Consider the following 18,192-nt stretch of genomic DNA (forward strand, 5'->3'; position numbering starts at 1 on the left):
TATAAAAGTGGTGCGTGTACAATGGAACTATAAAGACAGCAGTACTTATACTTATTTAAACCTCATCTCATTTCAAAAATAATTTAAGGTTGTATATTTTATATGGCATATAAAATACAAGGTACTGTGCATTTTAATTAGGTCAAATGAAAAAGGAAAAATAAGGGTAGAGACAGAAAATGAACCCAGGAATGAGGCTAGACAAGAAATAATTAATTCAATACAAACTTTTCTGCAGGGGGAGGAAGCTAATGACACAGTCCAGATGGTATCTACAGTTCAAATCCAAGCTCTGCCACTTACCAACTATATTTGGTGGGATATAGGTTAGGCTTCTAAGACTCCACATACAAACACAGTGGCTCCAATAAAAGAGACATTTATTACTTGATTGAGGAATAGTCCAGTGAGGCGTGCCAGTGCTGTTATGGTGACTTGACAGGGGCAAGAACCCAGTTTCTTTCTTTCTTGTTGTTCTGCCATCTCTAAGGTGCTGCTTCATCTGCATGACCAAATACCTTCTATATCATATCAATTGAGAAGAAGGAAAGAAAGGCAAGTGAAGGATACGACCTTTAAGGCCATGACCTGGAAGTCACATATATCACTTTTATTTACATACCTTTTCAGAATTTAATCCCGTGGTCACATCTGGCAGATGAATTAGGGAAGCACAGTTTTTATTTGGGGCCTTCACGTGCCCAGATAAGTCTTTAGTTCTTTTGCTAAAAGAAAAATGAGAGAATGCATATTGGATTACAACTGGCATTCTCTGCTATATTACCTGTGTTACATCAAACAACTTCTCTGATAGTCATTTTTTTTTTAGCTGGAATGTGAAGAGATAATAAACCTGTCCTATGTGACAGTCACATGTCCAAGGCCACTTAGCAAGTAACAGAGCTGGGGTTTAAATCCAAGTAGCCTGGCTCAGAGTTGAAGTACTTAATCCCTATGAAGTGCTGCCTCAGCAATCATTTTTGAATGGTGATATTATTGGACATAGCAGGCACTTTGGGATTATCAAGCATGGGTACTTGCAGAGGAGTACAACTTATGTCAGTACTGAAGGTGGAAATAAAGGAAAATAGGGAAAGGAAATTTCAAGGACATGACCCAGCATGAATAAAGGCCCAAAGACCTAAAACTTCAAGTAGTTTGGTACTGTTGGAACATGAAATAAAAATAGCAGTGGCCAGAGATGTGATTGGAGGCAGACAGGGGCCAGGTCCTAAAAGGACTGAACTCTGTCTAGTTAAAGAGTTTGGAATGTTTGGCATTGTTCCTACGGTCTTGGAAAAGCATTGTTTAAAAGTAGAGTAGTGTGATGGATAGACTTACATTCAGGAGGCATTATCTTGTCTGTGGTGTGAAGGACAGATCACAGAGAGAGTGGTTAGTACCATTGTCAGAGCAATAAATAACTGGTAGGAAGAGGAACAGGGAGGGAAAAGCATAGGACTTAGTGATCGGAAGTGGAAAATGTGGGAGAGGAAGATGTCTGAATTCTGGATTTCTGACTTGGCTGACTGGATGGATGGGGCTGTCCTTCATAAATATAAGAAATACAGAATGGGAAAGTTTGGGGGAAGATGGAAAAAAACTCAATTTGCCACAGATTAGACTTCAGATTCCTGCAGGATATCCAGAAAGCAGTGTCTAGGAAGTAGTTGGAGTAAAGTAAGGAGTAGCAAACTTTTCTCAAAGAAAATATTTATGGTAAATATTTTAGGCTGTGCAGGTCATAGAAATCTTTCACAACTATTCAGCTCCACCTTTGTATTGGGAAAGCAGCCATAGACAACATGTACACAAATGAATATTCCAGTAAAACTCTATTTACAAAACAGGGTGCAGGCCTAGGGGCTGTAATTTCTTGACTCTTGGTCTAAAGCCTGATGAGGTTGTGGGATATCGGCGAGGTTCAGTGGGGTGGAGTCTGGAGCCAACGACCAAGAAAGAATTCTTGAGACATCTTGGTGCAAAATGGTGGTTTATTGAAGCACAGGGGATAGAACCCATGGGCAGAAAGAGCTGCACCGGGGTCATGAGGAGTGGCCCATTATATATCCTCAAGTTGGGAAGGGGTTAGGGATAGCGTAAGTCTCTAAGGAATTTTGGAAGCAAGGTTTCCAGGACCTTGAGGGGGCTAGCTATTGTTGGGAAAAGGTCATTTATTACCGTCTAATAAAGCCTTAGTCATGAGACCCTTCAGATGTACATCGGTGGACCATATGCTTGGGGGATGATTGCAAACACGTATCTTGGTGGGGGGGGTTAGAGATAAAGGAAGTTTCCAAAGGAATTTTTATATGTTAAAGTAGACCTACAGGATCCTGGTGAGGGGGAAGGGGTCAGGCTAGGATTGCCTTTTGCCCTTAGCAAAGTATTAACATGGAGGCAGTTGAGTCCCTAGAGGAATGTCACTCTGCCTGTTTCCAGGACTTATCAATGGGCTGTAGGTGGTAAGGAAATTTCATAATTTTTCTTCTGCCTTTGTTTTCCACATCAAAGCCCAAATTTCATTTATTGATTAATTAATTGATTGATATTCATTCAACCAATATGTATTGAGTACCCACTATTTGCCAGGTACTATTTTAGGCCCTAGAGATACAGTGCTCATGGAATTTACATTCTAAAGGAAGTAGAAAAACAATATTCAAAATAAGTAAAGTACATAGTATGTTAGATAGTAGTGAGCATTAAGAAGAAAAATAAAGCAGAGAAGGGGAATAGGAAGGGTTGGAAAGCAGTTTTGCAATTTTAAAATACTGTAAGGCCTCACTAAAAGGACAAATTTTGAGCAAAGATCCATAGGAAATTAAGGGGTGATTGCATTCAGATATCTGAGGGAAAAGCATTCTAGGCTGAGAAAATGGTAAGTACAATATCCCTGAAGCAGAAGTGTGCCTATCATGTTCAGAGTAGAAAAAGGAGGTCAGGTTAGCTAAAAAGAATTAAACAAACAAACAGAAATATAAGAAGATGGATTCAGAAAGAAAATAGAGAGGGAGCTGAGTAGGTTCTATAGGTCATTAAAATCCATTGGAAGGACTTTGACTTTGCTGTATCTGAGTAAGATAAAAGTGAGGTTTTTAAGAGAAATAACACCATTTGATTTATGTTTAACGAGACTATTCTGGAAGCTGTGTGGAAATAAGGGTAGAAGGAAGGAGACTAATTAGGAAGCTGTTTTAATAATGCAATCAAAAAATGGTTTTACCTTGGATGAGGGTAGTAATAGTGGAGATGGTAAGAAGTCGTCACATTCTAAATGTATTTTGAAGTCAGAGCCAATAGGATTTGTTAACAAGTCACATGTGGAATGTAGAAGAGAGGAGTTATGGATAACTTCAAGGTTTTGTTTTTCGTTTTGTTTTGTTTTGTTTTGTTTTGTTTTGTTTTGTTTTTTATCTCATCAGTTAGAAGGATGAAGTTGCCATTTACTGAGATACATAAGAATGAGGGAGGAGCAGATTTGAAAGGAAAAAAAAAGTTCAGCCTGTGAGACATCTGAGGTCAGAGAAGAAAACAGGATTAGCGAAATAGAGTTGGCCTTCAACAGCATAGAGATGGTATTTAAGAGAATGTGAATAAATATTCTTGTCTAACGAATACTTGTGTGAGAGAATAAATGTTAGACCAAGAATTGAAAACCAGGGAGTGCCAATATTTGAAGGGCCAATGGAAGAGATTACAAAACAGATTGAGAAATATTGGTCAATGACAGAACTAGGAAATAGGGGAGCCACAGACCTCTGGAAATGAGAGAGTCTTAGAAAGGAAAGAGTGGACAGTAGTTTCAGTTTCTCAAGACATATTATGTTGGACAAGCACTGAAAAGTATCTACTGCTTTAAACGTTAATTTTTTTAAAATATAAGCAATATATATATGGCAAAAAATACAAACTATAAATAAAGCACATTTCTATTTTACCTACGTTCAACTCCTAATTCCAATCCTCATTTCAATAATTTCTTGTCATTTTGGCAAAGAAAAAAGTTCATATATATACATACATATGCATTAAAATATTTGACATATTTTATATGCATATATTATTCTTCTGCTTAGTATAGCTTTAATCTCTGGACATTATATATAAAAATAACACAAGAAGACTCTGAAATATGGAGGGAAGAAGGTGGACCAGACTGGCTAGGGACCTTAGGACCCGAGGACTGACATGGCCGTGAGTCACCTGGATTTTGTTTTTGCCTCATCTCCCAGATTGGGTAGTGTAAAAGCTGACACCTAAGAACACGAACAGGTGCAGTCAGAAAAATTATCAACAAAAGCCTACTCTCTCTAGCCAAAGGACCTGGAAAGGAACAGCCCTGCAACACAGAAAAATTTTAGATAGTAACCTCTCTACTCCAGCAAAATATCAGAAAAAAAAGCAGCCCCACCCCCACCCCTTCCAGCAAATGCTGAGTGGAGAAGTTAGATTTCTACCTTGGCCAGGCTGTAACAGGCACCTGAGCCTCTTTCCCTTCACTCCATGCGGTGTTGTCAAGAAGGCCAAGTGGGGAGCCAGACTTTCATCTTCAGCTGGTGGTAATGAGACACCATCCTTCACTCTCAGTTGTGTCAGTGGAGACCACATGAAGCACCTGGACACCCATGCTTATCTGGCATTGTAGTAGCATCAGAGGAGGCTTGGTAGAAATATAGGACTTTCACCACCACTCAGTGGTAATAAGGCTAGCACACTATAGTGTCAATGGAGAGGAGGCCATCTGGGGAACAGTAATGAGACACACCTCCCCCTCCAGACAGAGTGGTATCAGCAGAGGCCTAGTGAGAAGTCTGAACTCCTACTCCTCCTGCCTAGCTGTAACAAGAAGTTCTTACCTTCCACTGAGATGTCAATGGAGACCAAGTAGAAAACCTGAACTTTCACTCCATCCTGGCAGAAATGAGACAGTGCTCCTCCTACCTTATAGTGGCAGTGTCAGAGGAGCCCCGCAAGCCCCGCTATAACAGAAGATATAAGTAAGAACAAGATTCACATAGTACCCAAAATGTGCAGGCTTCAGTTGAAAATCATTTGTCAAAATCATACCAAAATGATTCATCACAACATGAATGAGCAAAGACCATCAATAGAAATCAACACCAAGATGACACAGATGTTAATGATCTGACAAGAATTTTAAAGTAGCCATTATAAAAATGCTTTAAGGAGCCATTAGGAATACATTTGAAAGAAAAAAAATAAAGAATCTCAGCAAAGTAATAGAAAGTTTCTGCAAAGAAATACAGATTCAGCAGATAAATAGAAGATATAAAAAAGAACCAAGTAAAAGTTACAGAACTGCAAAATGCAATAAATGAAACTTAAAAATCCAATGGATGGTTCAACAATAGAATGGAGAGGACAGGGGAAAGAAACTGAACTTTAAGAGTAACAGAAATTATGCAATCCAAACAACAGAAGACTAAGAGAAACTGTTGCCAGCAGACCACTCCTAAAAGAATGGCTGAAGTAAGTTCTCTAAACAAAAAAGACACAATAAAAGAAGGAATCTTGGAATATTGGGAAGGAAAAATGAACAATAGAAAAAGCAAATAAATGGGTTAATTTAATAGACTTTCCTTTTCCTCTTGAGTTTTCTCAATTATGTTTGAAGGTTAAAGCAAATTGTTTTTTAGCTTTATTTAGATAAAACAAAATTTACAGTATGATCTGATGTGATTCTCGATGTATGTGAAAGAAATGTTTAAGACAATTGTATTATAAAAGGGGGAGCATAAAGAACATTAAAAGGAGGCAAGGTTTGCACATTTCAGCAAACAGGTGAAATGTTGAAACCAGTAGCCTGTGATGAGTTATATATGTACAATGTAATACTAAAACAACTACTAAAAATCTATACAAAGAGATACACTCAGAAACATTATGGATAAATCAAACTGCAATTATAAAAAGTGTTCGAGAAGACATAGAAATCCTAAATGTTCATGTAGTAAACAACAAAACTTCAAAAGACATGAAACAAAAATTTGTGGAGCTGAAAGGAAAAACAGAAAAATCCACAATTATACTCGAGGACTTTATCACCCTTTTCTCAGAACCTTCTTACACTCTTGGTGGGAATGCAAACCGGTGCAGCCACTCTGGAAAACAGTATGGTGGTTCCTCAAAAAGTTAAAAATAGGGACACCTGGGTGGCTCAGTGAGTTAAGCATCTGCCTTCAGCTTAGGTCATGATCTCGAGGTACTGGTGTTGAACCCCGCATCGCATCAGGCTCCCTGCTCATCAGGGAGTCTGCTTCTCCCTCTCCCTTTGCCCCTGTCCCCTGCTCATGCTCTCTCTCTCTGTCTCATGTTCTCTTGTGCTCTCTTTCTTGTGCTCTCTTTCATGCTCTCTCTCAAATGAATAAATAAAATTTTTTTAAAATGTTAAAAATAGAACTACCTTACGACCCAGCAATTGCACTGCTAGGTATTTACCCAAAGGGTACAAAAATACAGATTTGAAGGGGCACGTGCACCCCAATGTTTATAGCAGCATTATCAACAATAGCCAAATTATGTAAAGAGCCCAGATGTCTATTGACCAATGAATGGACAAAGAAGATGTGGTCCATATATACAATGAAATATTACTCAGCCATCGGAAAGAATGAAATCTTGCCATTTGCAATGATGTGGATGGAGCTAGAGTGTATTATGCTAAGTGAAATAAGTCACTCAGGGAAAGACAAATGTCACATGATTTCACTCATATGTGGAATTTAAGAAATGAAACAGATGAACATAGGGGAAGGGAAAAAAAGAGACGAAGGCAAACCATAAGAGACTCTTAATGATCTCTGTCAAATGGAAGGTTGATGGAGGGGAGTGGGCAGGGGATGGGCTAAATGGCTGATAGGTATTAAGGAGGGCACTTGTTGTGATGAGCACTGTGTGTTATATGTAAATGATGAATCACTAAATTCCACTCCTGAAACTAATATTATACTATATGTTAACTAAAATTTAAATAGAAACTTGAAATATTAAAAAAAATAGACACTCCTCTCTCAACAACTGAAAGAGCAACTAAATAGAAAATCAGAAATTATTTAGAAAAATTCAAGAGCACTATCAACCAACAGAACTTTTAGAATGCTCCACCCAACAACAGCAAAATATACATTATTTTCAAGTGGCCATGGAACACATATCAAGATAGGCCATATCCTGGGCCATAAAACAAACTTCAAAAAAACTTTAAAAAATGAAATTATGCATAGTATCTTCTCTGACCACAATGGAATCAAACTAAAAATCAGTAACAGAAAGGCAATATAAGGCTTAGAGGGAAAAATGGCAACATTGAAGAACCCAGTTTCCCCATCCCCCCACAAAGATCAATGATTGGATAGATGTCTGTGAACAAAAATAGTTCTGGGAGACCTCTAGAGTTCACTTAGGATGTTTTAGCAATACAGTGGAACCAAAGGGGGGGGAACCTGAGAATAATTGAACAAGAAGAGAAAAAAATGATGCCTACATCATCCCATTCTCCAAGGTGGCATTGTTCAGTGCCAAGAAGGAACTTTCCAACTAGAAAAACCTCCCCTCAACATGAAAGGAAGAATAAGGTGAGTAACCAGCTTCTCCATCCTCTCAGGGCACTGTGTGAGGATCCAACTTCAGTTTCACCCCACTCAGATTAGCAAAGCTGAGATGTATACAGCTGGCTAGGAATAAGGAAGAAAAGCAGAAGCTGTTACTCACAGACATGCACTGGGAGTGATCACAGTTCACAGAGACCGGCTCTGCAGGCAAACTCAGCAGATTTCATCACTGCTAAAGCCAACAGTCAGCACAGCCACTGTGGACCCACGTTAGATTTTGCCAGCTTTCTCCCCACTGATATTCATGTTCCCTAGTGCCAGCCACCTGAGTCACTCTCCACACCCTCACCCTTGATGGAGCCCAGGAGCCACACTGGCAATCATTCAAGATCTCTGCAGCTGCCCAGGTTTAAAACGCTAGCTGCCTGAGACCTTTGCCACCCCACTGGAGCCCAGGGGCCACGCTGACAGCCAGCTTAGCCATCTGCAGGTGAATGAGTGGAGAATGCCAGTCTAGGTCCCCTAGGCTGACCACTACCACCATGCTCTCATTTGGGCTAGTCCAGCTGTGCACCTGCATACCACTGGTCTGACACCTCTCTCTGGCTTCCATCACAGCACACTCATTCTGAGGTGAGAATTAAGCATGCCAACAGCCTGGTCCCCCTCAGCTGCTTGTAAGCCCAGATCAGGCCCTGTGTCCTGTCACTGGCCAGCACCATCATGCTCACCAGTAGCTGGCCCCTCTAGCTGTACATGTGCATGCACTCAGCCCAACACCTATCACCAGTACCACTGTAGTGTGCAGAGTGTGAGCATACCAACAACCAGGGCCCCTATAGCTGCTTGTGGACCCAGATCAGGCACTGCCTTCTGTCACTAGCTGACACAACTTGCCCACCTTTAACTGGCCACTACAGCTAAGTGTATGTACACCACCAGGTCAAGCCACCACTGCTATCTGCCATAGTCTCTAGCTGCTGGACCTGGAAGTGACACTTAGGTCCCCAGCAACCCTTGCAACCACTGTGGCCCCCCTGAAGTGCTCACTAAGGACCATACAGTTGATAATTCTGTGGAGCCCAGCAGCCTGAGCTAAAGAGACAGCACATCCCCTCTAGACCTGGTGCTACCAATGTGCTCCCACACTTAGAACCCTGTACCTCTAGACTAAGGATTATAGCACTACCCAGCATGCCCCCAGTCACAGGTGAAAAGTTTCTTTTACAGAAGTCACTCTATAAAGTCTAGAAGAGGTGACTGGTTCTTCAAATAAGCAGATACCATCATCCTTATACCACAAGGCTATAAGGATCACAAGAAATTTGGGAAACACGTCCCCACCAAAGGAATACAGTAAGCCTCCCATAACTGAAAATATGCAGCACACTGGTAAAGGTGAGCATATAGGCAGATTCAGAATACCCTAATACTATAATATGGTGATGTGTTAGCTACTTAACTCTAATATAAAAGCTAGAAGACAAAAGTATTAAAAGCAGCTATAACTTCAATAATTTATTAGTAGATATGCAATATTAAAAAAGGCATAAATGGGGGTGCCAGGGTGGCTCAGTTGGTTGACTGTCTGCCTACCGCTTGGGTCGTGATCCTGGGATCCTGGGATTAAGCCCCGCATCTGGCTCCCTGCTCAGCCTGCTTCTCCTTCTCCCTCTGCCCTTCTGCCTGCTCGTGCTCGCTTTGTCTCTCTCTCTCTCTCTCTCAAATAAATGAAATCTTTTAAAAAGGCATAAATTATGACCTCAAAAATATAAAGGGGGATGGGAGTAAAGGGATAGAGTATTTGCATGGATGAAAGTTAAATTGTTAGCATAAAATAGACTGTTATATATAAGATGTTTTATATAAGTTAACACTAACCACAAAACAAAAACTTACAGTAGAATCACAAAAGATAAATAGAAGGGAATCAAAGCACACCACCTAGAAAATACTCAATTTATCAAAAAATAAAAGGCAGCAAGAAAGGGGGAAAAAAAGAAAAATAGAGCTAGAAACAGCCAAAGAACAATTAATAAGATGATATTAGTAAGTCTTTATCAATAATTACTCTAAATATTAATGGGTTGAATTCTCCAATCTAGAGTCATAGAGTGGCTAGATGGATAAAAACAAAGACAAAAACAAGACCCCCGTGATGTGCTAAAAGAGACTCATTTCAGGCTTAAAGTGAAAAGAGGCCAAAAGATATTCCAGACATGTGGACACCAAAAGAGAAAAAGGGTAGCTATACTTATATATGACAAAATAGACTAAACCAAAAATGATAACAAAAGATAAAGATGGTCTTTATATAATGATAAGGGGGTCAATTCATAAACAATATGTAATCATCATAAATATGTGTGTACCCAACATGATAGCACCTACATATATTAAGCAAACACTATCAGCAAATACTATAAGAGAGAAATGGAAAAAAAGTACAATAGTAGAGGACTTAAATATGCCTATTTCAACGATAGATAGATCATCCAAACAGAAAATCAACAAGTAAACTTTGGATGTGAACCATATTTTAGACCAATTAGAACAGATACATACAGCACATTTCTTCCAAACACAGAAGAATGCACATTCTTCTCAAATGCACATAGAATAGTCCCAGAATAGATCACATGATAGGTCATAAAACAAATCTTAGCAAATTTAAGAAGATCGAAGTATTTTTTCCAACCACAGTGGTATGAAACTAGAAATCAATAACTGGAAGAAAGCTGGAAAATTCACAAATATGTGAAGATTAAACATTTTCCTGAATAATGAATGGGTCAAAGAAAAAATCAAAAGGGAAATCCAATAATATCTTGAAATAAATTAAAACAGAAGCACAATAGTACATTACGAGAATCATTCTACATGATCGAGTGGAATTTATCCCTGGAATGCAAGGATGGTTTAACCAAATCAATAAATGTGATACACCACATTAACAGAATAAAAAATTAAAAATTATATGATCATCTCCATAGAGGTAGGAAGAACATTTGAGAAAATACATCATTTCATGATAAAAATGCTCAACAAATTAGGTAAAGAAGGAACATACCCCAAAACAATAAAGGATATATATGACAAACCCACAACCAACACCACACTCAATGGTAAAAAGTTGAAAACCTTTTCTCTAAAATCAGGAACAAGGTGCCCACTCTCACTACTCTTATTTAGCATAAACTGTAAGTTATAGGTAGAGTAGTCAGGCAAGGAAAATAAATTAAAGGCATCCAACTAGGAAAGGAAGAACTAAAATTGTCTTTGCATATGATATGATCTTATATTTAGAAAATCCTAAAATCTTCATCAAAAAACTGCTAGAACTAATCAGCAAATTTAGTAAAGTTGCAGGATACAAAATCAACATACAGAATGCAATTGTGTCTCTACACATTAGCAACAAAAAGTGAAAAAGAAGAAAAGGAAACATCCCATTCACACACAATAGCATTAATAACAATAAAATACTTAGGAATTAATTTAAATGAGGAGGTGAAATATCTGTATGCTGAAAACTCTAAGACTTTGATGAAAGAAATTGGAAAAGACACAAATAGAAATATATCTTGTGTTCAGGGACTGGAAAGATTAATATTGTCAAAATATCTGTTTACCCAAATCCATCTATAGAGTCAATGCAATCCTTATAAAAATTCCGATGACATTTTTCACAGAAATAGAAAAAAAAATCTCAGAATTTGGGATCTCTAAAAGAAATGCCCAAATAGCCAAAGCAATCCTGAGAAAGAAGAACAAAGTCAGAGGCACCATACTACCTGATTTCAAACTAAATAAAGCTGTAGTAATTAAAACTGTATGGTACTGGCATAAAAATAGACACATAGACCAATGGAACTGAAGCAAGAGCCCAGAAATTACCCCCACTTATATGGTCAAGTAGAATTTGGCAAGGGAACCAAGAGTACTCATTAGGGATAGAATAGTGTCTTCCATAAGTGGTGCTGGGAAAACTGGATAACCACAGGCAGAAGAATGAAATTGGAACCCTATCTTACAGTTCTTACAAAGATTGACTCAAAATGGATTAAAGACAAATATGAGACCTGAAACCATAAAAATCCATGAAGAAAACATAGGGAAAATTCTCCTTGACATTATCTTTGCAGTGAATAACATAAGGTATAGAAGGAAAAATAAGTAGGAATACATCAAACTAAAAGGCTTCTGCACAGTAAAAGAAACAATCAATGAAGTGAAAAGGCGAACTTTAGAATGGGAGAAAATATTTGCAAACCATATTTTGGGTAAGAGATTAGTATCCAAACTATATAAAGAACTCAACTCAATGGTAAAAATCCAAACAACCCAATTTTAAAGGGGGCAGAGGAGCTGAATAGACGGTTTATCAAGGAAGTCATACAAATAGCCAATAGGTACATGAAAAAGTGTTCAACATCACTAATCAATAGGGAAATGAAAATCTGAATCACAATGAGATATCACCTCACACCAGTTAGAATGGCTATCTTCAAAAATACAAGAGATAACAAGTGTTGGTAAGAATGTGGAGAAAAGGGAACCCATGTGCACTGTTAGTGGGAGTGTAAATTGGAAAACAGTATGGAGATTCCTCAAAAAATTAAAAATAGAACTACCATATGACCCAGCAATCCCATTTCAGAGTATATATCCAAAGGAAATGAAAACAGGATCTTAAAGAGATACCTACACCCCTTCGTTCATTGCAACATTATTCCCAATAGCCAAAATATGGAAGCAAGCTAAGTGTCCATGAGAAAGAAGGAAAATCTATGGTTTGTGATAACTGGATAAATCTTCAGGGCATTATGCTAAGTGAAATAAATCAGAGAAAAACAAATACTGTATGATATTACATATTTTGTGGAAACTAAAAAAGTCAAACTCAGAAAACAGAAAGTAGAGTGGTACTTATCAGGAGCTAAGAGGTAGAGAAAATGGGGAGATACTGGTTAGGGAGTACAAACTTCCAGTTATAAGATTACCAAGTTCTGGAAATCTAATGTACAGCATGGTGATTATTGCTAATAATCTATACTATATACTGGAAAGTTGCTAAGAGAGTAAATCTTACATGCTCTAACCACAAAAGAGAAATGGTAATTATGTGATGGGATAGAGGTGTTAGCTAATCTTGTGGTGGTATCATTCTGCAATATATAAATCTATCAAATCAACATGTTGTATACGTTAAGCTTACACAATGTTTTATGTCGGTTATAACTCAATAAAGCTGAAAAAAAGAAGGGCAACATGAGAATCTCCAAAAACATGAATATTAAACACACTTCCAAATAATTCATGTATAGATAAGGATGTCTCAGGAGAAATAAGAAATTACATTGAACTGAATGACAATATAAAAACATGTCAAAATTTATAGAAATCAGCTAAAGCAGTGTAAAGAGGGAAATTCTAGCATTGGATACTTATGTTATTTTATTTTAAATACTTATTTTAGAAAAGAAGAACAAGTGTGAAGTCAGTAACCTAAATTGTCCACTTCAAGAACTTAGAAAAGGAAGAGCAACATAAATCCAAAGCAAGGAGAAAGTAGGAAATAATAAATATAAATAATAAAGTAAGATAGAAATCCCTGGAATTGAAACTGGAATAGTAGAGAAAATCAGTGAAAGAGCTGGTTACAAAGAACCAATATCCAAAGATCAATAAAATTGACAATCATCTTAGAGCATTGAGAAAGAAAACCAGAGTAGACATAAATTGCCAAAATGAGGAAAATGTAGAGGGTATGGTACTAATCCTGTGGATCCAAAAAGGATAATAAAGGAATAATATGAACAATTCTATTTACACAAATTTGACAACTTAGATGAAACAGACCAGTTTTTTAAAAAGTACACTACCAAAACTCACCCAATATGAAATAGATTATTTGAATAGCACTAAAACTATTAAGAATATTCAATTAATAATTAAAGTAGCATCTGAAGAAGAACTCTTTAGGCCCAGATGGTTTTACTAGAGAATTCTACCAAGTGTTTAAAGAAAATTTATCACCAATTCTAAACATTCTCTTTTAGGAAATAGAGTAGGAGGAAACACCTTCCAAGCTCATTGTATGAAGGCAGTATTTCCATGATACCAAAACCAGAAAAAAAGTACAAAAAAAAGAAAACTATAGACTAATACCCCTCATAAGCGTAAGTGCAAAACTCATACAAAATGTTACCAGATAGATATATATGTATATATATATATTATAGCTTTACATTTAAATGTATAATCATTTTGAGCTAATTTTTATATAATATGTGAGGTTTTGGTTTTATATAAATACATATTTATATAAATATATTTTATATGCATACATACATATACATATATGTATATTATGCTCAAATGGGATTTATTCCAGGAATGTAAGGTGGCTGAATTGATTTGAAAATCAATCAATATAATCTACCATTTTAATAGGCTAAAGAAGCAAAATCATGTGATCATATTTATGCAGAATAAGTATTTGAACAAATCAACATATATTCATAAAAAACAAAAACTCAGCAAATTATGGATGGGGATAATGATCTCAACTTGGTAAAGAACATCTACAAAAATGAGTAGATAAATAAATAAATAAAACCTAAAGCTAACATCAGACTTTATGGTGAGATATTGAATGCTTTCCTTTTAAGATTGAGAATAACACAAGAATGCTTTTTCTCACCACTGCTATACACCATAGTAATAGAATTTCTACCCTGTGCAATTTGGCAAGAAAAGAAGATAAAACACATATTGGTCAGAATGGAAGAAATATAACTTCTCTATTTGCTGATGGCATGACTGTCTACATAGAAAATCATAAAGAATCTATTAAGAAAACCTCCTACAACTAATGAAGGAGTTTATCAAGGTTACAGGGTACAAGGTCGACATGCAAAGCTCAATTGCCTTTTTATATACTAACAATGAATGTGTGGAAAATGAATTAAAATATAATACAATTTATAAACTCTCAAAAACAAGTGAAATACATAGGTATAAGTCTAATAAAACATTTACAGGATTTATATGCTGAAAATTACAAAATGTTGATGAGAGGAAGTAAAAGAAAATGCAGGTAAATTGAGAGACATCTTGTGCTCATGGAGTGGAAGACTCAATATAATGAAGATGTCGGTTCTTTCCAAACTGATATATAAGTTTAAGGTAATTGATATCAAGATCTCAGCAAAATATTTTATAGATAGAGACAAGATTATGCTAAAATATATATGGAAAAATAAAGGAACAGCTAACACAGTTTTGAAAATAAAGAATAAATTGGGAGGTATTACTAATATCAATTCTTACTATATTGCTGCAGTAAGCAAGACAGTGTGAGATTGGCAGATGGACAAACACATAGATCAATGGAAGAGAATGGAGAATCCACAAATAGCCTCACAAAGTACACCCAAATTGTTTTTGAAAAAGGTACAAAAGTATTTCAAGAGAGGAGGGATAGCCTTTTCAACAAATGGTTGCAATTGCATATCTATAGGCAACAAAAGTAAATTTCAAACTAAACCTCACATATTATATAAACATTAGTTCAAAACGATTATACATTTAAATGTAAAACTATAAAACTTTTAGAAGATAGTTGGGAGAAAATATTTGGAACCTATTGAAGAGTCTTATTGAAGAGCTTTTAGACATGACAACAAAAGCACAAACCATTAGAGAAATCAATAAATTGGGACTTCATCATTGTGATCTTAATTTGCATTTCCCCAGTGCCTCATTTTGGACATCAGTTAATATTGGTTAATATTTTGGACATAAGTGGTTTAATAAAAAATACAATTTTTTTAAATGAGGAAGATCTCAACATGCTCATATGGAATGATTTCATTATATACTTCTAAATTAAAACAGCCTAGTGAAAAAGTATATCTATAATATACTACCCTTTAAGTAAGAAAGAAGGAGATACAAGAAAATAGAAATGGGTCTTCACATTGTGTAAAATTTTACAGGACAGGTAAACCAGAACCTAATGAATTGGTTACCTGTAGGCTTTTGGTGTGTATATGTTGGTAAGAATGGGATAATGATAGTGGTTTGGTAGGGATGAGAGAGGAGCAACTCTTTGAGCATACTTTTTTTTTTTTTTTGCATGGAAAATGCAAGATGGGATTAGAATGTCTTGTGGTGCCAGAAAGTAAGGAAAAGCTAAAAAGAAATTACAAGGACATGATGAAAGGACACAGGAGCCAACATGAAATTGATCCCAGTGGTCAAAGTGAGAACATTTGAGCAACAAAATAATGTTATTATTGAATTACAAGCCATAGAATAAAATAAATATATATGATTTCATACTGATATAAACACATACACAGGAGGGATAATTAACAGCTCTTTCTTACCATATAATTTTATATAACAAATTAGAATGAATACGAAAAATAGAAAATCACTATAGTAAATAACACAGTATTTGCAGGCAAGAACCATTAACAAATACTAAAATTAGTGGATCAAAGTAAGGCAAGAATCAGTATATCTGCATAGTCTCAAAATATCTCTCCACAAGATATTTATTATTGAGAAGTGGGGAAATAGTATTTTTATGGTGGAAAGTCTGCTGTCACCAGTAACAAGATATATTAACATCTTGTATCATTAATATGATGCACTGAGAGGGATAGAGCATCAGTTCTTCTCTAAGAATGCATAGCCTAAATCTAATCATGAGATGACATCATAAAACCCCACATTGCCTGAATGCTACAAAATAACTGCCCAATTGTATACACTTTTCCCATGTGAGGTGACCTATTTACAGGTTCTGGGGATTAGGATGTGGACATTTTGGGGGTTATTATTCTGTCTGCTACAGTGCACCCTTTGGCCTCAAAAGATTTATATCCATCCCATATACAAAATACATGCAAACTATTCCAAGTTCCCCCCAAGTCTCAACTGATAATAGCATCAACTCAAGTCCAAAACCTCATCTAATTATTATCTGCTCAAAAGCCACAAATTTCCTCATCTAAATTATCTAAACTACATATGGGTGAGTCTCTTGTTATAATTCATCCTAGGGTGAAATTTTTTTACCACGTGTTCATCTATAAATCTAGAAAACACATAATTTGCTCCCAAAATGTAGTGGTAGGACAGAAACAAGATAACAGTTACAAATATTCCCATGGAAAAGGGGAGAAAATGGGGGTGCCTAGGTGACTCAGGTGGTTAAGCAACTGCTAAGCTCAGGTCATGATCTCAGGGTCCTGGGATGCCGCCGCCGCACATCTCTCTCTGCTCAGCGGGGAGACTGCTTCCCCTCTCTCTCCTATCCTCCCCCTGCTTGTAGTCTCTGTCTTTCTCTCTCTCTGTCAAACGAATGAATGAATGAATGAACGAATGAATGAATGAATGAAATCTTTAAAAAAAAATTAAAAGGGGAGAAAATGGAAGGAAAAATGAACCACCAATACCAAGCAGCTTTGAAATCCAACTGGACAAATTTTTTTTTTAGGCTTCCAGGCCTAGAATAATCCTCTGTGAATGTAGCTCAATCCTTTGGGCTTGCAGCTCCACCCTCTGAGTCATCCTTCTTTTTTCATGAAAAGTAGCATGTTTGAAGCTGAGTAGTTTCATCAGCCTGTTTCCTGCTTGTAGAATTTTGAGGTTCTGACAGCCTTTTTTCATTTCATCTACTCTTTGTCCCTTTGAGGCCAAGCTGTCAGTGTTTATGTTGGTATAAGCATCCTCAAAATCTTGTGGGTCCCCCAGGTATGTCATTGAGATTCATTCTACTAGACAAGAAGTTTCTCCACAAGTCTTTCCTAAATGATCCCCTTAGCCATACCATCTCTAATTTTGGCTTTTACTGAGATAGCTTAGGGGATTCATGAGTTACATGCATAATCTCTTTAACGAGCCCCATGTGTAACTACTGTGGTCTTTTGATCCTTCTGAGTCACTAGCAAAAGTCTATCTAGCCATATCCTTGGCTTTCTCTCCAGAACATGCTTTCCTGACAGTGAATATCCCAATTTTAGAATCTTTTGCAATCTGCACAGGCTGATAATTTCCTACATTATCTGGTCCTAGAAGACCTACTCCCCTTTTGCCTAACAATTCTTTCCTTAATTTATGTCTTTGCTCTTATGTTTTGGTATTAAAAGCAAGAAGAAACCAGGCTACATCTTTGATACTTGGCTTGAAAATCTCTTCAGCTAAATAACTAAGTCCACTGTTTAAAAGTTCCGCTTCCCTCCTTATTGTAGGACACAACTCAGCTAAGTTTTCTGCCGTTATATAGCAAGAATCCCTTTTCCTCCAGTTTCTAATAACATGTTCATCACTTTTGGCTGAACCCTCAGCAGCAGTATCTTTAACATCCATAATTCTACCAGTAGTTTGCTTATAACAATTTCAGTGTTCTCTAAGACAATATACATTTTCTCTATTGTGCTCCTCACTTCCTTCTGAGCCTTCACTAGCAGAGTTGTTAATATGCACATTTCTAACAGTTTGTTCGAGGCAGTCTAAGCTGTTTCTAACATTCTGATCACTGCCCACTTCCACAATTTTATTAAAATTTAGACTTCCACAATTTTTATGTATTTTGTGTACA

At 36.7% G+C, this 18,192-nt stretch overlaps 1 protein-coding gene across 7 annotated transcripts in view; it reads left to right on the forward strand.

Annotated features, from left to right (window-relative positions):
- The window catches only part of OPHN1 (oligophrenin 1), a 521,428-nt gene that overhangs the window by 423,327 nt on the left and 79,909 nt on the right, over positions 1-18,192 (forward strand). The gene's annotated exons all lie outside the window — the stretch shown is intronic.

The sequence above is a fragment of the Ursus americanus genome, chromosome X, assembly GCF_024610735.1.
Source record: "Ursus americanus isolate L20-20 chromosome X, mUrsAme1.1.p, whole genome shotgun sequence".
Lineage (NCBI taxonomy): Eukaryota > Metazoa > Chordata > Mammalia > Carnivora > Ursidae > Ursus > Ursus americanus.